This window comes from Gorilla gorilla, chromosome 13, assembly GCF_029281585.2.
Source record: "Gorilla gorilla gorilla isolate KB3781 chromosome 13, NHGRI_mGorGor1-v2.1_pri, whole genome shotgun sequence".
Taxonomy (NCBI): Eukaryota; Metazoa; Chordata; class Mammalia; order Primates; family Hominidae; genus Gorilla; species Gorilla gorilla.
In genome coordinates this window covers 112,854,166-112,877,233 of record NC_073237.2, presented here as the reverse complement: position 1 = coordinate 112,877,233, position 23,068 = coordinate 112,854,166, and the positions used below count along the sequence as shown (strand labels likewise).

Here is a 23,068-nt window from a genome sequence, read left to right as displayed (position 1 = left end):
AAGTCTCAAGATACAAAATCAGTGTGCAAAAATCACAAGCATTCTTATACACCAATAACAGACAAACAGAGAGCCAAATCATAAGTGAACTCCGATTCACAATTGCTTCAAAGAGAATAAAATACCTAGGAATCCAACTTACAAGGGATGTGAAGGACCTCTTCAAGGAGAACTGGAAACCACTGCCCAACAAAATAAAAGAGGATACAAACAAATGGAAGAACATTCGATGCTCATGGATAGGAAGAATCAATATCATGAAAATGGCCATACTGCCCAAGGTAATTTATAGATTCAGTGCCATCCCCAGCAAGCTACCAATGACTTTCTTCACAGAATTGGAAAAAACTACTTTAAAGTTCATATGGAACCAAAAAAGAGCCCACATTGCCAAGACAATCCTAAGCAAAAAAAACAAAGCTGGAGGCATCACGCCACCTGATTTCAAACTATACTACAAGGCTATAGTAACCAAAACAGCATGGTACTTGTACCCAAACAGAGATATAGACCAATGGAACAGAACAGAGCCCTGAGAAATAATACCACACATCTACAACCATCTGATCTTTGACAAACCTGACAAGAGCAAGAAATGGGGAAAGGATTCCCTATTTAACAAATGGTGCTGGGAAAACTGGCTAGCCATATGCAGAAAGCTGAAACTGGATCCCTTCCTTACACCTTATACAAAAATTAATTCAAGATGGATTAAAGACTTAAATATTAGACCTGAAACCATAAAAACCTTAGAAGAAAACCTAGGCAATACCATTCAGGACATAGGCGTGGGCAAGGACTTCGTGTCTAAAACACCAAAAGCAATGGCAACAAAAGCCAAAATTGACAAATGGGATCTAATTAAATTAAAGAGCTTCTGCACAGCAAAAGAAACTACCATCAGAGTGAACAGACAACCTAGAGAATGGGAGAAAACTTTTGCAATCTACCTATCTGACAAAGGACTAATATCCAGAATCTACAAAGAACTCAAACAAATTTACAAGAAAAAAACAAACAACCCCATCAAGTGGGCAAAGGACATGAACAGACACTTCTTAAAAGAAGACATTTATGCAGCCTACAGACACATGCAAAAATGCTCATCATCACTAGCCATCAGAGAAATGCAAATCAAAACCACAATGAGATACCATCTCACACCAGTTAGAATGGCAATCATTAAAAAGTCAGAAAACAACAGGTGCTGGAGAGGATGTGGAGAAATAGGAACACTTTTACACTGTTGGTGGGACTGTAAACTAGTTGAACCATTGTGAAAGACAGTGTGGTGATTCCTCAGTGATCTAGAACCAGAAATACCATTTGACCCAGCCATCCCATTACTGGGTATATATCCAAAGGATTATAAGTCATGCTGCTATAAAGACACATGCACACGTATGTCTATTGCGGCACTATTCACAATAGCAAAGACTTGGAACCAACCCAAATGTCCATCAATGATAGACTGGATTAAGAAAATGTGGCACATATACACCATGGAATATTATGCAGCCATAAAAAAGGATAAATTCATGTCCTTTGTAGGGACATGGATGAAGCTAGTAACCATCATTCTTAGCAAACTATCACAAGGACAAAAAACCAAACACCGCATGTTCTCACTCATATGTGGGAATTGAACAATGAGAACACTTGGACACAGGATGGGGAACATCACACGCCCGGGCCTGTCGTGGGGTTGGGGGAAGGGGGAGTGATAGTATTAGGGGATATACCTAATGTAAATGATGAGTTAATGGGTGCAGCACACCAACATGGCACATGTATACATATGTAACTAACCTGCACGTTGTGCACATGTACCCTAGAACTTAAATTATAGTTAAAAATATATATATATAAAATTCAGAGATAAAAGAGAGGTATGGGATGGAAATGAAGCTGCAGATGCTGAGCCCACACTCAGAAGTGCCACCTGGATGGTGTCACCTGTGAGCATCTTCCAAGCTACCTCTTCCTTGCCCAATAGCCCTGACTTTTGCTTTCTTCCTAGCACTTCCTTCAATGGAAACACTTTCTTCCTTGCCCTCTAATTATCCTTTTGTCTTGTGTATAGAGATGCTGAGGAAAGAATATATGACAGTCAGTGGAGCTGGTTCCAGATCTTAGATCCTTTATAGTAATTCTGCATATTCCACTTACTGTTGTGACAAATCAACTCCCCTCTCTGATACCCAACTTGCCTCATCTATAAGGCAAAACTAAAATCATCTGCGCTGAAGTGCTGTTGTAAGGTTCATAATAAAGAAAAAAGTACTTTGTAAACTGTAAGGTACCACGTGGGCAAGGTTTTTGATGATACCTTCATAGGTTAGGGCTTCCCAAATGGCAGGCCTCTAGTACACACACACACACTCACACACACTTGTACCCTTCACAAAAGATTGGTCCTGTTGAACACATTCAGTGGGAACTGAAGTTCTAGAAGAGTGAGCAGAGCATACGGAAATTCTTGCAGGCTATAGAACTGGGTGAGGTGATGACAATGTTGACCTTGACGCCACTACCATGCATTGAATGTGTAATATGTGCTCACCAAGCTCATCTGGCATTGCTGATCCTCAAGACAGCTTTCTGAAGACCCTGTTACTATCTCTATCCCTGTTGTGTACGTAAGAAAACTGAGGCTTAGAAAGTTGTTACGGGGTGTGGTGGCTCACGCCTGTAATCCAAGCACTTTGGGAGGCCAAGGTGGGTGGATCACCTGAGGTTGGGAGTTCAAGACCACCCTGACCAACATGGAGAAACCCTGTCTCTACTAAAAAAATTACAAAATTAGCTGGGCATGGTGGCATATGCCTTTAACCCCAGCTACTCAGGAGGCTGAGGCAGGAGAACCGCCTGAACCCAGGAGGTGGAGGTTGCGGTGAGCCAAGATCACACCATTGTACTCCAGCCTGGGCGACAAGAGCGAAACTCCGTCTCGAGAAAAAATAAATAAATAAATAAAAGAAGAAGAAGAAAGTTGTGAAACTTGCCCAAGTATGTAAGCTAATGAGTTCCCTGTAAACTAAAGTAGAAAGAGAAGTGGTGGGATTGGATGTGAACATGAAATGGGGACCTGAGGATCGAGTTTGCAGAAGGACAGAAAGAACACATCAGACAGGGAGGCAAGTGGAGATGACAGTACCAATGTGGGAAGGTGCCAAGAACAATAAGAGCGGAGTGAATCTGGACTGGGAATCCATTCATTCACTAATTCCAAAATATTCTGAATACCCACGAGGCACCAGCATTGGTACTAGGCTATGGGAATATTGTGGTCCAGAGGGAGGATGGGAGGCATACTTCTAGGAACTCATGCCCTTCAAACAAACAGGCTGCCCACCAACTGGGCAATAATGATGGAGTGTTGACTGCCATTAACACAGACATTCACTTTCTAGTTCAGTAGAAAGTCTGGTTTGATTCTAATTGGACTCTGTTTTTCTCCTCCTGTGTGTCTTCAGACAAGTCACTTTCCCTTCTGTGCCTGTTTCTCCATCTGGAAAACAGGAGATTCACTTAATTGGTCTTTAAAGTCCTCAGCTCTGACTCTGAGGCTGTCAGGTGACAATATTTCAACTCTGCATTTCAGGGGGACAAATTATGGAGAGCTTGGATAGCTCTGGGTCCTAATCTCAAAACTGTTGCTCACTATTGGTGTAAGTTTGGAGACGCTCACTGATGTTGCGTCTCCATTTCTTCATCTTCAAAATGAGCACCACAATGCCAACTTCACAGTATCTCTGTGAATGTTAAAGCGATTATGTATGTAGAGCACCAAGCACAGTGCCTGACTTATAGCAAGGAACCCAACACTTGGCCCATGCTGTGACACATGCCTTTTTCTATGCCATCTTCCTTAAACCAATCCCCAGAGTTTTTCTAGGCCTCAGAATTCTTTAAATAGATGAGTGAACTGAGGTCCAGAGAGGGCAGGTGAGTCACAAAGTAAAAAAACAAGTCAGAGCACAGCCCACATCCAAGCCCAGGTTCCTTTCCTCTCCAGGGAGCTGAAGAGTCAGTAAGTCGCTCCCTCCCCTGAAGGACTTGGCTATCCCCAGTTGGCAAATGGAAACCTCTGGGCAGTGAAGTAAGTCATCACCTCTTTATAGAGCGGAAATTACTCTGAAAGGGTAATTGGACTTCTCCTGCCTGACTTTTTGGAGCGTTGGAGATGGCTACAGCAATCCCCTTCCTGCCCTCCTCCCACATTCTCTCTATTTATCAATGCCTTCCTCCTTTTGGCTGCTAGTGGCTGGTCTGCCTGCTCCCAGATGAGGGCCAGAGCTCTAGTTTGTTCATGGGACTCTAGCAAGGCCTATGTCTGGATGGAGAACATGTGAAGTCACTCCTTACTCCTCCATCTCTGGGGCTTCCCGCCTAAGAGGTAAAACCCCAAATAACGCCCATTTCCCAGGGCATGCGTGGAGGTGAAGGGGAGCAATAATAGGAAATACAAGTTGGTGAAATACAAAGAGCTTTGGATTTGAGTCTGGCAGCTCAGTTTGCTAGTCCCACTCCTGTTATCCACCAGCTGACGGACTTTAGAAAATTTTCTTCACCTCCTTGGGCCTCAGTTTATTCACATGTAAAGTGTGCATCAGAATGCCAGCCTTGCCAGCCTCTCAGAGTTTCATGAACAACTATGAGTTAAGTCATTCAGTAACCACTTATTGAGCACCTACTACATACCGAACACTATTCCAGAAGCTGAGGAGAAGGCACTGAACAAGCTCCTATCATGGAGCTTATGTTCCCGGTACAGGGGGTTGGGAGGGAATGATGGTAAAGTAATAGATGTGCAATACAGAGTCAAAGTGTACTATGTGTTTGAAAGAAAAATAGGGTATGAGGATAGAGGTTGGGGGCATACCATTTTAGTTACAGTGATCAGGACAAACCTCTTTGAGGGTGTGATGTTTGAGCAGAGACCTGAAAGTGGGAGGAAGTGAACCATGTGGCTAGCTGAATGTAGACTGCTCCAGACTGAGGATGTAGCAATAGCAAAGCCCCTGGGGCATCCTCAGGAGCACCAAGGAGGGCACAGTCATTGAAGTGTAGTCAGCAAAGGGAGAGGGAAGGCGCTCTAGCTGGAGCAGTAGTGAGGCTTTGGATTGCCTAGGAGTTGATGGATATGAAAATACCAGGTACACTGTAAAGTTCTAGTGCAACATGAGTGCCCCCGACCCATCACCACTTCCTCTTGTTTTGGGAATACATTTTATACATTAAGGAGAAGCACTGGGTCAGATATTTTACACATTGAATCCTTGAAACATTCTATTAAAATGGTAATACTTCTTATTCCTGTTTTACACAAGAGGATGCTAAAGGTAGGAAGCCCAGTTTTGTTGGAATCCAGAGGTGGTTCTTTGCATATTGTGGCAGACTTCTGGTTTTGGTTTGGTTTTGCCTTGCTTTTCTTAAAAAATAAACTCTAATGACTACTCAGATCCATTTGCATTGATTGGGTATCCAGTAAGGGAGAGGTGGAAACAGGGAGGCGAGCTGGGCACCAGGGAAAAGCTGAGCGGGAACCAACATTGTTTCCCCAGAGCAGAGACTCCCTGGATTCATGATCTAGATGGTTCCATTCATCAGTAGCCTCAAAGCGATTAAAGGAATGAGTAGACTATCAGATACTAAAAGCACACGAGATGAGAAGTCAGAGATATTGATGCCCCGTATGCAAAGTAGGGTTCTCTGATGTGCTAGCATGGTTAGTAATTATTGAGAATGTAAAGCATTTCAGTCACTTTTAGAGGATGTGAAAGTGTGTCTGACCTTTACTCTTCCCTCATAATAGTCAAATCTCAGTTGTGCAATTTAACCAAGTGACCTTAGGCAAGTTAGTGTATCTCTCTGAATCTTGATATACTCATTTGTAAATTTGGGGAAATAAGCTAACTTGTGTTTTTTGTTGTTGTTGTTTTGGGTTGTTTTTTTTTTTTTTTTTGAGACAGGATTTCACTTGGTCATCCAGGCTGGAGTGCAGTGGTACTATCTTGGCTCACTGCAGCCTTGACTTCCCAGGCTCAAGTGATCCTCCCACCTCAGCTTCCTGAGTAGCTGGAGCTACAGATGCACGCTACAACACCCAGTTAATTTTTGTACTTTTGTAGAGATGAGGTCTTACTATGTCGCCCAGGCTAGCATATTGTTATTAAGCTGAAATAAGATGCAGTACATGAAATACTAGGCATAGTATCTAACATTGTGAATGCTTAAGTTATATCAGTTGTCACTGTTATTCTGAATAATATTATTATTACTTGAGAGTGCAAGATAGAAATACAAGCAGTAGTTAGCAATATGAAACACTCTCACAGGGTTACTGTAAGTATCAGAAAAGATTAAGAGCTTAATAAACACTAGTTATTATTATTATCTCAATGTCCTTTAAGTAAAATGGGTTGTCTTCTTAGACCTCAGAAAGTAGGTGCTGTCTCTCCCATCTTACCTTCCCTTCTTTCTTTCTTTCTCCCTTACCGTCCTCTTTGCCCTCACCTTGGTTGGGCCCCCATCCTGGCGATGTCAGATGCAGTTGCACAGGTTTTGCTGCTCACAATGCTACCACATTCCAAAGCTCACCATTCCAATTGTAGACATCATAAACATGTATTAATCATTGATCAAGTGTCTTGTTCTAACAAATCAGAATATTGGAACAAGGGAGGGAAGTATCTTAAGAAAGAGATGATTTTTATTTTTCTATTGTTTTTCCAATTTGCACAGAGGCACCCTATAGGCTAGCAGTAATAGTCTGAGCTTTAGTTTTCCTGTCTGTACAATGAAGCCCTGAAACAGATGATGCCTCAGGGTCCCCATGGTTTTGGGTCCTTGCAGGTCCAGAAGTGGGCACTGCACTACCCAAGTTCATGAAGTCAGCTTTGGAACTATGGAGAGCAGAACTGTGATATGGACTGTGATGCCTTAGAGACCTGTGGGTTCTTGGTCTCTCTACCTTAACCACAGGTACCTGCAAACTGGGGATGATAATGCTAAACTGCCTACCTCACAGGATTATCGTGAGGATTAAATGAGGAAAGAGAGTGCTTTGTAAGCCCTAATGAGCTGCACAAATTGGAAAGATTACTTACAAACACACACACACGAACTCACTCATATATTCATATATATTAAGTATGTATGTGTGTTTATATATGTTACATTGCAGTATGTATGTGTGCATGTGTGTATATATAGTATATGTGTGTGTGTGTATATATATATATATATATTATGTAAAGCTGTGAACTCATAGGGTTAGGTATGAATTAGAAGCTTGTAAAACATGTTTACTCATTCAGTGTAACCCAAGGCAGTTATTAAACAGTAGGAAAAACTGACCAGCTAAATTTTCCAAGCCTAAAAACCCTTTTATAGTTTTCATTGTGGATTGAAGGGTGACCTTGTTTCCTTTTCTTTATTTCAAGGAAAATTTTAACATAAATGAGGAAGCAAGGGAGTCATTTTAATAGAGTGAAAACCTCTATATGTGAGTGGGAGGGATAGATGAGGGGAGCTGAATGGAAATGCCAGTCACCCTCTCACTCTCCCCACTCCTCCTCCCAGATCAACTGCCCCCAGTAGCGGTGAGACCAGAAGTAAAGCTGCCCTGGTCACTCAAGGGCATCCATCTCCAGAAGATGCCCTTCTAGCTGGTCCTGCCGTGCCCTTCCTTCCTTCCTTCCTTCCTCCCTCCTTCTTCCTTCCTTTCTCCTTTCTTCTTTCCTTCCTTCCTTCCGTTCTTTCCCTTCTCCTTCCTTTTTTCTTTTCTTCCATCTTCCTTCCCTTCCTCCCTCCCTCCTTCCTTCCTTCCTTTCTTCCTTCCCTTCTTCTTCCCTTCCTCCTTTTTTCTTTCCTTTCATCTTCCTTCCTTCCCTCTCTCCCTCCCTCTCTCCTTCCTTCCTTCCCTTCTTTTCTTCCTCCTTCCTTTTTTTCTTTCCTTCCATCTTTCTTCCTTCCCTCCCTCCTTTCCTCCTTCCTTCCCTTCTTCTTTCCTTCCTTTCTTTTTTCTTTCCTTTCATCTTTCTTCCTTCCCTCTCTCCCTCCCTCCCTCTCTCCCTCCCTCCCTCCTTCCTTCCCTTCTTCTTTTCTACCTCCTTCCTTTTTTCTTTCCTTCCATCTTTCTTCCTTCCTTCCTTCTCTCCTTCCTTCCCTCCTTCCTTCCTTCCTTCTTTCCTTTCTTCCTTCTGTTTTTCTTGTTTGCCTTGGTCTTGGTCTTTCTGACCCCAATTTTCTCTGTTTCTCTCTCTCTCTCTCCTCACCAACTCCTGTCTATGTCTCTCTATTTCTATCTCTGTCTTTCTAGGTCTCTGACCTTCTATCCACTTCTCTCTGATTGTCTTTTTTCTGCATTTTTATTTCTGGTTCTCTGTCTCTGGCCCTATGTGTTCTTATCTATGTCTCTCTCTTTCTCCATTTCTCCTCTGTCTGTCACTGTGGTTCTCAGTTTCTGCTTCAGTCTTTCTGAGTATTTTCTGGCTGTAGTTCTCTCTTGGTCTCTTTCTCTATTTCTCTCTCTCTCTTTCTCCTCTCTCTGTGTGTGAGTGTGTGTCTTTGTGTCTGTGTGTTGTGTGTCTCCTCTCTGTGTTTGTTTTTTGTGTGTGTCTCTCTCTGTCTCTCTCTGTGTGTCTCTATGTCTCTCTGCCTCTCTGTCCCTGTCTCTCTGTCTCTCTCACATACATGCATGCATACACATACACACCACACACATTTGGAAATCTACCTCTCTCTGCCACCTCCCAGGTCCCACCTCCTTCTCAATGATTCACCTCAGCCTGGTTAAATGGTGTTGCTTGCACGACCAGAAAACCTGACTCATCTTTGCTTAGGCCTTCTCCCCACCCTTCTGGAGGCTTGTTGCCTCCAGGGATGGAGTGGGGAGGGGGATATGCTTTTTGTGTGTGTGTGCAAGTGCGAGTGTGGAGGAGAACTGAGTTTGGGGAATGGGATGGGCTCAGGACCTCATTCAATCCCACTGGTGCTGTTTTTTTTTTATTATTATACTTTAAGTTTTAGGGTACATGTGCACAATGTGCAGGTTAGTTACATATGTATACATGTGACGTGCTGGTGTGCTGCACCCACTAACTCATCATCTAGCATTAGGTATATCTCCCAGTGCTATCCCTCCCCCCTCCCCCCTCCCCCCACCCCACAACAGTCCCCAGAGTGTGATGTTCCCCTTCCTGTGTCCATGTGTTCTCATTGTTCAATTCCCACCTATGACAACAGGTGCTGGAGAGGATGTGGAGAAATAGGAACACTTTTACACTGTTGATGGGACTGTAAACTAGTTCAACCATTGTGGAAGTCAGTGTGGCGATTCCTCAGGGATCTAGAACTAGAAATACCATTTGACCCAGCCATCCCATTACTGGGTATATACCCAAAGGACTATAAATCATGCTGCTATAAAGACACATGCACACGTATGTTTATTGTGGCACTATTCACCATAGCAAAGACTTGGAACCAACCCAAATGTCCAACAATGATAGACTGGATTAAGAAAATGTGGCACCTATACACCATGGAATACTATGCAGCCATAAAAAATGATGAGTTCATGTCCTTTGTAGGGACATGGATGAAATTGAAAATCATCATTCTCAGTAAACTATCGCAAGAACAAAAAACCAAACACCCCACTGGTGCTTTTGGGTTCCCAGAGATTGCCTTTGGGGAGTCCTGGTCAGACTTGGGTTTGGAGCTTGGGTTCTTCTCCCACCCTAGGGGAGAAGAAGAAAGACAAATAGTCTCCCTTATCTACTGAAGATAACCCAGCTATTAGTTAATGGCAGGCTTTGAGGTGTATATTTAGAAAAGGGAGGGAAGTTTGGGCATTCAGCTGTTTTTAATCTTGGGGCACATAGTTTGTGCAGTTCTGGTTTGGGAGGATCAAAAGGTGCTAAATACATGAGGATAATTCACTTTCCCTAGTTTGTTGAGTTTTTCCTTTCTGCTTACCCCACGCAAAGTGTTTCATGAATTGGTATTTTTTAAAATAACAGTGATAATAGCAAAGCTGCTGTTTATTATTTACCATATGCAAGGCAATGTGCTAGGTGCTTCCCATACACTATCTAAATTAATTCTTATTTGAGTTCATTGATTCCCTAGAGATAGATATTTTCACATTCATTTTACAGATGTGGAAAATGAGGCTTAAAAAGATGACGTCACTTGCTTAGAATCATTTAGCAAAGCCAGAATTCAAACCCAGGGCTGAGCACAATATTGTCTGTTCTGCTGCTTTTCCCTCTCAAAGGAGATTTGATATCAGCATCTTAGTGAATTGAATTGCCTAACATGTTTGGAGGGACACAGTACGGGCGGGTTCCTTGTTAGCCACTGCAGGGGGTGGCTGTAAGCCTGTATTAGTCATGGCTCAGCTTACAGCCTGGATGAGAAGACAAGAGCACAAGCTATAGCTACAGCAGCACGGGATCAGGGGTTAGAAATGTGTGATCTGGTTCCAGTACCTCTTCAGCTACCCACATTCCTTTCTGGAGATTCACCTTCCCCTAAATGGAAATTTTCACTTCCATTATGCTATGCCCACCTCATCATGCACTTGTGAAGCTTAAATTTAATGAGGTGGTGGAGGCATACATTGTAAACTAAAAAGGGTTTTACAAAAGGAGAGGGCAATGGAAAGAGAAGAGCAATCCTCACTGCACAGGGATAGTAGAGTCAAAGGGTTAATGAGTAACCAGTGTGGGTGGCTGAGGTGCTGTAGCAAAGGGTGAGGCTGGGCAGAAACTCCAGGGTTCGTCAGGCATCAATAAGCAATCATATCAATTAGGGAGATTTCCTGGGGTGTGGTGTCTGGCAGATAGATAAAGTGATAGGGAAATATAGAGGAAAATAAACAGGAGTTAGGTGAGTTGCAAGACTGAATCAGGTAAAGGCTGGTGGAGAACTTGATGAGCATTCTTTTTATTATGGTCATGTGCTTTGGTGGATGAGGAGATGAACTTATTCGTACAGAATCTCATAAGAAGGTAGGGGCACTGACCAGTGCCCTGAATCTCTACTCAGTACTCTTTTACATAAGACCCAGTGACCTCATGGGATTGCTGTTTCCAACACAACTCCAAGGTTGATGCATAATGAGGTCCTAGCATCCCCCCAATCTTCCACCCCATGGGCTTTCTTCCAGCGGGTAAAGGAAGCCATTCTTGTTCATTGACTCACTTGTTCTGCATAAGCCTAGGCACTAGGGCTCAGGTGGTGACTAAGACAGGCCAGGTACCTTACCATAATCCTCCCAGTGCATGAGGGGAGGAAGACAACTACATGTGTAATTACAGGACAATGAGTTATGGACTATAATAGAGAGGGACACAGGGAGCTGTGGGAACTCAGTTGAGGGGCCCTACACTTTGCCAGGTGAAGGCAAAGAGTGACCAAGAAGAGCTTTTTGAAAGACATTGGGTATGAGCAAAAACTTAAGGGATGAACATTAGTTGTCCACACATGTTTACAAAACCTTGACTGAGTCATGAGTACCTCTCCGGCATCATCCCTGCCTTGATTCATTCAATCGACCTTTAATGAATAGCTACTGTGCCCCCCACACTCTGCTAGACACTGGGGAAATCATGAACAACATGGACAAGGCTTCTAAACTCATGAATTAATATTTTAGTAATAAAAAGCAAATAAAGAGGTAAATGAAGTGGCAAACACAGTAACTACAAATTATCACTAGTGCTTGGAATAAAATCAAGAGTTCTCTGGTGGGGCATAACTGAGAGTGGGCAGTTTGGATTTGCATTAGTCGGGGTGGTGCAGAGGATTCTAAAGGGATGGAACTTCAGCTGAGTTGATGGAACAGAAGCAGCCAGCTCTTTAGAGAACTAGGGAAGAGTTGTGGAAGCTCTAATCTCAGGACTACATTTTCCTGCAGCATAGCATCCTCATACCTCAACTTTTTTCTTCGTGTGTGAAGTGAGTTAGTGTATTGGCATTCAAATTCTGCTTTGTTTAAGATGGCTATGTTTCCAAGTTATTAAAGATCCTTCACTATCACATTTTTTGTGCCCTGCTATGTTCTTGGAGCTGAACATTGGCATATGTATCAGACGTATTGACCTGGCATTTTTATTACCTTACCTGGCACCGTGTGAATTTTCCTTAGCAACAACTACTGACATATACATCATGTTTTGCAGATTATAAAGCCTTTAATGGATTTAATGTACTCTTCTTCACTTTCTTGTAGAGTAGATACTGACATCCTCTTTTTTTTTTTTTTTTTTTTTTGAGGTAGGGTCTCACTCTATTGCCCAGGCTGGAGTGCAGTGGCACAGTCACAGCTCACTGCAACCTTGATCTCCTGGGCTTAAGTGATCCTTCCACTTCAGCCTCTCATATAGCTAGGGCTACAGACACATGCCACCACACCTGGCTGTTTTTGTTTTTTTTGTGTGTGTGTTTTTTTGGAGATGGGGTCTTGCTATGCTGCCCAAGCTGATCTTGACCTCCTGGCCTCAAGTGATCCTCCTGCCTTAGCCTCCCCAAGAACTGGGATTACAGGCATGGGGCACTCACTGTGCCTGGGCCTGATATCCTTATTTTAGAGACAAGGAGACTGAAGTTCACAGAGACAGAGCAATTAAGAAGTGCCTGTTGGGGTGGAAAAACAACAGGCTTTGGAATTGGATCAACCTGGGTTCAGGTTCTAGCTTTGCTAGGTAGCAGCTGTGTGTTTGGAAGGCTTGCCTTAACTCTCTGAGCCTCTCTTTTTTTCTTCACAAAATAAGAATCATAACTTCAACCCTGCCAGATACTATGCTTTTTCATCACATTTGTGGACAGAGGGGCTCCTAGGGCCCACCGTCAGCAACCTCGTGGTTTTTGCCTTTTTGTACAGAGAGGGAGATGTTGAATGAAGTGTTTGGCCCAGAGAAAGTTGGAAGTATTAGGGGAACTGAGAATCTGATAGGAAGCACATTGTACAGTTGGTTCTTTCCACTTTACAATGATATAACATTTGGGAATGGAATTTTAAAAAGGAAAAAAGTAAAAGAAAACCCTCCATGGATGAGTGCTTCAAAGGCAGTGAACTCACACTGTGGTCCTTAAAGAGTGATGGTGGGGAGGAGAACTTGGCTTTCCTTCATCCCTCCCCCTTCTCCCCAGTCTGGTCCCCAAATCAGCTTTCCCCACACATGTTAGCAATACCCGCTGCAGCCAAATGCATTAGCATCATTTGTCCTCGAGACAGTGGGGATGACGAGGGCTTTTATGGCTCTAATTAATCCAGCAGTAGAAAAAGGAAGGCTTTATAAGCCAAGTGCATATTAATGTTGAGGTTAATACTATTAAATTCAGTATTAATCATAAGTTGCAGGACTCCTTGGTTGGCTGCACGTAAAAGCAGTCCTTGCCGTTCTCCCTTGCAAAGCTGTGAGCATCACAGGGAAGAGGTTTTGCTCCTGTGGTTCAGAGCTGTGACCACAGTTGTAGTCCTTTCCCTGGCGCCTAGAGGGTGTTCGATAACTGCTTGTGAACTCTTTGAACAGTGAGGCTAACAAGTTTGTCCTAGACCTCAAGAAGGAAGACAAGTCAGTTGCTCTTTTTACAAACTCCTTAAAGGCAGAGACTGTATCTTTATAGCAGATGCCTCTGGGGCCATGCCATATCCTCTTGGCCCATGGCTATTTCAGCTGCAGCTGTGGTGAGCAGCTCTGTGCACACTCAGGCTCACTTTGTGCTGCCAGTGACCTCAGATGCACACTTGCACTTTCTGCCCCACAGCCTTATGAGAGATTGAAGGAGCTCCCTAGGCCGGTGTGCAAGTACAACTTTAAAAAAGTGTGGGGAAATAACACTCCTGGGTGAAGGACTTGACATGGTTTGGCTGTGTCCCCAACCAAATCTCATCTTGAATTGTAGTTCCCATAATCCCCATGTGTTATGGGAGGGACCCTGGTGGGAGGTAATTGAATCATGGGGGCAGGTTTTACCCGTGCTGTTCTCATGATAGTGAATAATTCTCAGGAGATCTGATGGCTTTATAAAGGACAGTTCCCCTGCACAAGCTCTCTTGCCTGCCACCACGTAAGACGTGACTTTGCTCCTCCTTTGCTTTCCACCATGATGTTGAGGCCTCCCCAGCCATGTGGAACTGTGAGTTCATTAAACCTCTTTTTCTTATAAATTACCCAGTCTCAGATATGTCTTTAATTGCAGCATGAGAATAGACTAAAACAGGACTCAACCAGTGGGAATCAGGAATTGGTAGATAAGTGCCCCATCTCCCCGACTTCCAGCCAAACAGTTCTGGGGGGTATCTTGTTCCCTCCTTAAAAGGGTCTTGCAGAATTAGGTCCCATCACATACAGTAGCAAACTTGAAGATACACCTTTATATTGACTTTTTCTCTTCCCTGTCTTACTCTGCCCTTTACCCCATACCTGCTCCCTGGAATCACCTCCCAAATAAACCTTCTGCACCCAAGCCATTTTCCTTAAGCTCTGCTTTCCAGGGAATTCAAACGAAAGTGTTCTTCATGCTTGTGCTCCCAGCCATCAGCTCAGTTTGAAGCACACAGCAGATACATTCACTCACTATATAAATATTTATGGAAAACCTGCTGTGTACAGACACCATTCTAAGTGAACAAATTCTCTTACTCACAGGGTTTACAGCAGGGGATACAGGCAATATGTCAATCCATCAATATATGAGAGACAGTGATAAATTTTGTAAAGATAAATGGGTTAAGAGGGTAAAGGGTGATAGTGGATGCTCCTGTAGACCGAGTGGCCAGAGAAGCCCTTTCTGAGCAAGTGACATTTGAGCAAGGATTTGGGAAAGGAGAGGGAGTAAGCCATATGACGACAAGGGGAAGAAGGCTCCATGGAAACCACAGGTGCAAAAGCCCTGTGGTGGGAGTATGTTTGGCATGTTAGAGGAGGAGGAAGAATGTCTGCATGGCTGGAATGAGTGAGTGAGGAAAGGAGCCCAGGAAGTGAGGAAGAAGGGGCCGGAGGAAGCAGGACACTGGAGATACCCCATGAATTCTTGTTAATTAGTAGTCTTTGTATCCCTCACCCTAGGCAGCGTTTTATGATAGGAAAGGCTCGGGTTTTGGAGTCTGACAGCTTTGAATCTGAATTCCAGCCTTCTTATTTAGATGGAGTATGACTTTGGACTACTTGATTTAGATCTGTGAGCATTATTTTTTCATTTATAAAATGGCAATCATAAAACATACCTCATAGGATTTGTATTTGAGAGGACTCCTGATTGCAAGGAACAGAAAACAAATGGAAAGTTGCAAAAATGCAAAAATACTAACTCATGTATCTGAAATACCCAAGGGTAGATCTAGGCCTCAGACACAACTGGGTCCAGGGCTTCAGATAATGTCATCAGGACTTGGTTGGTGTCTGTACCTGGAGTTAGTCTGATTGATTAAGCCTAGGTCACTTGTCTTTTTGACCTTTGACATGAAATGTCTGGCCATCGATCACATGCCAGTCTCTGAAGGATAAAACGGGCCTTAGTTCTACCTAAATTGTTTAGACTGAAATTGGGGGAGAGCTGGTTCCCCAAAGGAAAACCCAGGTGCTATTGGTAGAAAGAGGCATGCCTTTATAGCCAGTCAAACCAACAGGTGTCCACTAGAGGGCAGGCATGAGGATGAGCCTGAAGTCTCAGCACGATGCCTGGCACACAGAAACTCTCAGTAGGTATTTGCTAGATCACTATTCCCTTTTTTTGGAGCCCTTATCTTTACGTCATTTCCTCCTTTCCTGTATTATTTGTGTCCTATTTACTCCTGAAAGGTTACGCAGGAGGCAGCCTGGCTATCCCAAGAGAGAGTTCTAATGCCAGGTGCTGATGTCGAGTAAATGGGAGCAGATCCAGGCTTCAACCACTGAAGTTCAGTTTCACAGGCTTCAGTAAATAGCTTCATCATCAGCCCTATGCTGGACACCAGTAACACAAGGGTGACTGAAACAGAATTCCCACCCTAGGCATCTCGCAGTCTGGAGGGAAATGTGCAGTAGGAAAGGCACAGACTTTGGGTGCTGAAGGTCCTGACTTCAGCCTTTACTCTGACATTCCTAGGTAGATTTTTGTGAGAAAGTTATTTACAGATGAAACTGTTTCCTCATCTGCAAAAGCACAATTCACTGAATTCATTAGGTTTTATCGAATTTTAAGCAAGATGGATTGTTTTGAATATTTAACCAAGACAATATAAGTAAAAATGTCTAGCGTTGTTGATGCCATGTAATAAAAGCCAAATAACATTTTTATTTCCCTCTTTTTGCTTCCTTTCTTTCTTTGTTTCTTATTCCTTCCTTCCATCCAAAATGTCTTCTTTTTGCAAAAAAACAGGAAGGTTTTAGGGAGTTAGATATGATGTAATGCACCTAAAAGCAACTGAGCGTGATAACTAAAAATTTTGCCATCAGACAAATTATTCAGACCTGAGGGAGCAGGGGTGAGGGGGGCACTAACATTTGTAAGCTATTCATGTATCAGACATATTATAAATATTCTCTTACTCAATCCTCACCTGACTCTCTGAAATTGATAGGATCATCTTTTCAGATGAAGAAGCAGTCTCTGAGAGTTTAATCATCCATCTCTACATAATATAGTTCATAAGTGGTAGGTCTGGCTTCAAAACTAGTTGTCATCTGCTCCCCAAAACCCACTCTCTTTCTACTGCCTCCTACTGCCATTACAATAATGGTGAGGATCTCTACACACTGCTTCTTCAGATTTAAAATAACACCATGTTTCAGAAGAAACAAACCAACTGCAGCTGATAGGTGTGAGGCCCTTAAAGATGCATTTTGTCCCTGACAAGTTCTCATAATGAATTTCTACAGTTGCCCAAGTAAAGGAAATGCAGAGAGAGCTGTGCTTCTCCCTGGGCACCATGACAAAGAGCATCTGCAGGTTAGAGAGGCCAGGCCCAGAGTGACGACTCCTAAATCCTCTTGGTGTTTCCCGAAAAGAGTGTGGAGCCCTGAGCTGGGGACCTTTCTCCTCACCTGGGCTAAAAAACTTGCCGTCCCCATCCCCACATCCTCCCACTCCCACTGCTCCTTCCATTCTGGAATTTCTTTTCTGCTTTTCTCCCAACCTGTTTTCAATTTGCTCATGTGGCCGGCTTTGACGGTGACCTCAACTCATTCAGAAGCAAGAGGGTGAGGGGAGAAAGAGAGAGAGAGGGGAAACAAGGAGGAGGATTGAGGGACTGCTGAAAGGAGAGGGAGAGGGAATTGAGGAATAGGGGGTGGGGCCTCTAGAAAAATTGATCCATGCTTTGTTGGGTTGATTCTGAAGCTGCAGCAGAATCATGATTAACATTTTCTGCAGAAGGTAATGAGAGCAAGGCTAGAGTCTGAGTGGATAAAGAAATGTGTGGGGGTCTGGCCCCAGCCCACTCGGGTTACAGCCCCAGAAGAGCTGTAATGGGGAACAGGCACATTCCTGTACAGCGACTCCCAACTCCCTATCTGTTTTCAAGGAAAGAAAAACAGGAAAAGAATGTTAGAGACTTGGACGAACTTGGGCGAGGCAGAAGCAGCAGCCTGGGTTCTAGGAGGGTTCTACCATAAGCCCCTAACAAGGTACCAAGGAGGACGGCGCAGAGGCCTCCCAGGTAGAGTGGCCTAATGAAAGGTGCATAGGGCTCAGATGCAGGACAGTGGGGCTTGATTCTGGATTCTGCCCCTGTGTAGCTGCAAATCCTTGAATTAAGGTGTAGCATTCCCAAGCCTCTGTATTTCTATCAGAATACAGCACAGTTCTGGAATTCAAACACTTTAAGCAATAAAACTTTAAAACCAACTTTTATAAACAGTTTTGTAAAAAACTAAATAAAAACATGGACCACTAGTATATAAAATAGATCAAATTAGAGTTGATCTAGTTGAAGGTTAGTGTGAGTATATGGAAGACTGGCCCCAATCTCTCTCCTGTTAGTGTTCATCCTTGCCCCTGGAGTTCTCTATGTTATAATCTGCAAACCACTGTTAAAATATATGACATATTAGAAACGTACTAAACTCCTATCTCTTGGAGACTTTGTGTCTTTCTCAGAAATTCCAGGCTTAAGAAGATGGCAAGGTGGAACCATGTACCTAGCACAGTGTCTGGTGCGTAGTAATTGCCCAGGGACTGTATATCATATTCATGTTGAATAAAGTGGTCAGAAATTGGGGAGGAAGGGCTCCTGTGTTAGCTTTGAGAGATTTTAAATTCTCAGTGATTTTATCTCATAAGTTGGCTGGTACAAGTTATCTCCGAGACTCCAGGAGTCAAGACACCAAGTTTTTGTTCCAAATCTCCTCCTGTTGAGTGTATGGGCATGGACCTGTCACTGTCCTTCTCTGATCTTCAGTTTTGTCACCTGTAAAAGGAGAAGCTTGGATAAAAAGATATCTTTAAGAGTCCTTATCTCTACTCTGTTATGTTGAAAACAAGAATAAGAAAAACAAGGCTGCTCACGGTGGCTCATGCCTGTAATCCCAGCACTTTGGGAGGCTGAAGCGGGCAGATCACCTGAGGTCAGGAGTTCAAGACCAGAATGGCCAACATGGTGAAACCCTGTCTCTACTAAAAATACAAAAATTAGCCAGGCATGGTGGTGGGCACCTATAATCCCAGCTACTCGGGAGGCTGAGGCAGGAGAATTGCTTGAACCCGGGAGGTGGAAGTTGCAGTGAGCTGAGATCATGGCACTGCACTCCAGCCTGGGCAATAGAGAAAGACTCTTTCTCAAAAAAAAAAAAAAAAAAAGAGGAGAAAAAAAAGAGAAAAACAAAAACAGTGGTAGTTGATACACATTTTAAGCTCTTACTGTGCTCCAGTATACAGTATTTTATATGATGTTTGCAACTGTCTAAGTTAGACACTATTATTCTCCTCATTTTACATATAAGAATATAGATGTACAGAGTTAAGGAGCTTGTCCAAGACAAGCAGTAAGTGGAGTACTAGGATTTAATCTTAGGCAGAGTAAACTTAAAGCCCAGGCTCTTAACCACTGCTCTGTATATTATTGCTCATTCAATTGTATGGTTGCCAGATGCAGAGTATGTTATGTTGTGGAACTACAATACATGTGTTGAATTGCATTGATTTGCATTTGTGCATAGAGAAGCCCCCATGCCTTTCTTAGTACCCCCTCCACTGGGTGAGGAAGAACACTGGGGGATTACTTCATTCACCTGTCTTCATCTAAATTGCATTTAAACCTTCTGAAATCCCAGTGCCAAAAAAAGCAATCTTACAGTTTACTTTATAGGTTTGTTCTTGTATTTAACAACCCTTCCTGTTGTCAGATTACAAGCTGTAGAAGGTCAGGGACCATTTCTTTTATTGTCTCATTCCTCAAGCTAAGAGTGTGGCGGGAATTCAATTGCAAATTGAATAGCATTGAGAAACCTCCCTTTCTAATACTATCATTTTCAAACTTTCTCTAGGAGGCAGCATAGTATAAAAGAAAAGGTATATCTTTGGAACTGAAAAAATAGGGGTTCTAATCTCAGCTATCTTCCTTTTTAACTGCAACATTAACCTCAGCTTTACCATGGGGAAGATAAAATCTAACTTGTTAGATTGCTGTGAGGATTAAATGGAAAAAAGAAAAATATGTACTAGATGTCAGTTGCCTTCCTTTTAACTTTCTCATTTGAAGATGATTATATTCATACAGTTGTGACTAGAACTGGGCACTAAATATCCTTATAATGATCTTGGTATGACTAGTTATACTGTATATACTGCAGGTGAGCCAGTTCCTTCACTTGAATTAAAACCTGCAAACCTTAGAATTTTTTCAGAACGTAGAATCATGCCAGTCTTACTGACCTGACATGTTTATGGGGCTTGTATCCATGGTCCCAATTATTCTGAAATTCATGGAACTATCTGGAAAGCTATTCCCATTTGAAAATGAATATCAGCCATCTTTTCATCTCAAGACAGGTAATTAACACAGGCCACAAACATACTGAGTTCCTTCATTGATATGGTTTGGCTGTACCCTCACCCAAATCTCATCTTGAACTGTAGTTCCAATAATCCCCATGTGTCCTGGGAGGGACCTCGAGGGAGTTGATTAGATTATGGGGGTGGTTACCCCATGCTGTTCTCGTGATAGTAAGTGAGCTCTCATGAGATCTGATGATTTTATAAGGGGCTATTTCCCCCTTCCTTGGGCACTCATTCTCTCTCCTGCCACCCTGTGAAGAGGTGCCTTCTGCCATGATTGTAAGTTTCCTGAGGCCCCTCTAGCCATGCAGAACTGTGAGTCAATTAAATCTCTTTTCTTTATGAGTTACCCAGTCTCAAGTATTTATTCATAGCAACGTGATAATGACTAATACACTCATGAAGATCCAACTCTCTCATTGGCTATCTGGAAACAAATTGAAAAGCAGACAGACATGGATCCAAGCTCAAAGAAAACAAACACATGTAGCCAGACTTGGAATCCTGAGTACCCAAGTGAAATAAGACCCTCACTCCATCTAGTGAATAATCCCATGTCTTTTCTCTCCCCTACCCTCACCCTCACCACCAATGCCCCTATTTTTTTTAACTTTTTATCACATACATTGCTCTGGAATTTGTGATATTTTTTGAAATGGACATATTGTTAGTTTCTGGTTGTACTATGAAAGAAACTGATATAAGAGGCCTACAGAAGAAATGTGGGATGCCAAAATTTATGCTGAATAAAAGATTCATTCACATCTTCATTTTCCAGACAAACCTCTGGTTCTAGGCATCTTTGTTTCTTTCTAGACCCTTGGCTTTACTCTGTAGACTCCAAATGCATGAGAGTGCTGTTAACAACTTGTAACAAAAAGAAAAATGGAGACATTGAGAAGTTTAAGGACTTGCAGCCCATGGTGGAATTAGTACTCAGTCTCAGGTCTGTCTTGCAGTAGCAGCTGAAATTGCCTGTTGCCAGCACTACCCTGATTTAGACACTTGATCCTAAATCTAGCATCTACGTGTCAAGTCTATGAACCATGTATTGTCTTCGTGAAAAATAGAAACCAAAAAACAGTACCCATCAAGACCTGCTCTATTGGACTATAGGAGCAAATACCTTCTAGAACTGTTGTTCGGCTGAATCCCAGGGCCATCTGGCCAATTCAGTCAGATAAGTCTTGCAAGATTCACTTGTGAGATGAAGAATGAAACTCTTCTTTTTAAAACTGTTTTTCTTTAAGAATGAAACTTTTGGGCCAGGCACAGTGACTCATGCCTATAATCTCAGCACTTTGGGAGGCCAAGGCTCAGTAGTTTGAGACCAGCCTGGGCAACAGGGTAAGACCCCATCTCTACAAAGAATACAAAAGTCAGCTGGGTGTGGTGGTGCATGCCTGTAGTCCCAGGTATTTGGGAAGCTGAGATGGGAGGACCTCTTGAGCCTGCGGGGCAGAGGCTGCAATGAGCTGAGGTTGCACCACTGCACTCCAGACTTGGCAACAGAATGAGACCCTGTCTCAAAAAAATTAAAATTAAAATTAAAAAAAAATAAATAAATAAAATAAAGAATGAAACTTTTCTTTGAAAGACCAACAGGAAGTGATCTGTATATTCTGCTCAACCAGTTCCTTGGTAGAGAAGCACCACCAGGCTGCTCTGAGTCCTAGTCTTCTGAAACACGAGCCAACACTAATGTTCTTTTATGGTTTCATGGCATTGTCTTGTTCTTAATCCCAGGTAGAGAGGATGTAATGGAGCTGGCACCCTTTTCTGGTTTATTAGTGGGGCTGTACATGAATAGAGCTCTGAGGAACTCTCTATCAGGCATGAAGAAAAGAAGAAAACAACAGTTGAGAGGCCTCATATCATTTTATACTGTGTGGTACAAAAATACCTCATATGTCAGTTTTTTTCCTAGATCATCCAATTTTAGAATTGGAGGGGAACTTAGAGGCCATTTAGTCTGGCCCATTTACTTTATCTATTTTTAAGTAATTTTTATTGATATTTTTATGGGTTACAAAAGCAATATATGTTTATTGAAGATAATTTTTAAAATAGAGATAAGCAAAAATAAGATAGAAAAAGTGCCCATTATGTCACTTTCCAGACAGTCCACCTTAAACATTTGTTTTTATTTTCTTCCTTCTGTTTTTAAATGCATGTGCATATAAAATTTCCACAAAAATAAGATTATTTTGTAATAGTGTAACCTGTTTTTAACTTCACATTATGTCATAAATATCCTTTCATATTCTTTCACAGATTATTTTTAATGACTATAAAATAGCCTATTGCATCATTGAACTCAATTGATATAGCCATTTCTATATAGTTGGACATTTAGCTGTTTCTACATTATTGCTAGTATAAATAGTACTGCGATGTTTATCCTTATAACTTAATTTTTGTTCATATCTGTATTTTTATTTTATTTTTTTCAAGAATCCTAACAATGATTCTAGCACCTTCACCATGCAGAGGAGAAAACTAAAGCACAAAAAATGAGGATTTAGTTGCCCAAGACTATACAGCAAATTCTCAACAGAACTAAGGCTAGATCCCAAGAGTCTAGATGTTCAGTTATTCTTTCTAGTTTTCTTTACTTCCTAGACTTCTTTATTAGTTCTGTTTCTAGTAAACTTCCACTACTTCTTAAAATCCAATGGTTAGATTTAAAGTAAATTAAAGAAGTGATGGAGTTTGAGGATCACAAATATGTGGCACATAGTCTCCCATTGTTCCATCCTGTACATGGTGAACGTTCCATGACATCATGTGCATCCTGTACATGGTGAAGGTTCCATGACCTTCATCACTAATCAATCACAGAACTCTTTACTCCTTAGCTGGTCTCTGTCCATCTCAGTATAACACTCCATGAATCCAGTACCCATGCCTAACAGTGGCAATTTGACATGAAAATTATTTTACATCTTTAGTCCAGTTCCTTCATTATACAAAGAAGGAAAATGCAATTCTAATAGAGAAGAGCTTTGCTCAAGGAGTTAACAGGGAGTGAATGACAGTGACAAGGCCAGAATAGTTACAGCAAAAAAAAAAA

At 42.3% G+C, this 23,068-nt stretch overlaps 1 protein-coding gene and 1 long non-coding RNA gene across 7 annotated transcripts in view; one reads left to right on the top strand and one right to left on the bottom strand.

Moving 5' to 3' along the window:
• LOC109028325 (uncharacterized) overlaps positions 1-6,633 on the bottom strand; it is a 47,869-nt gene extending 41,236 nt beyond the window's left edge. Inside the window, exon 1 of the long non-coding RNA XR_008668388.2 lies at positions 6,473-6,633. This is a non-coding gene — a long non-coding RNA (uncharacterized lncRNA). The remainder of the gene's footprint in view (positions 1-6,472) is intronic.
• The window catches only part of ASTN2 (astrotactin 2), a 983,906-nt gene that overhangs the window by 898,370 nt on the left and 62,468 nt on the right, over positions 1-23,068 (top strand). The window lies entirely within an intron of this gene.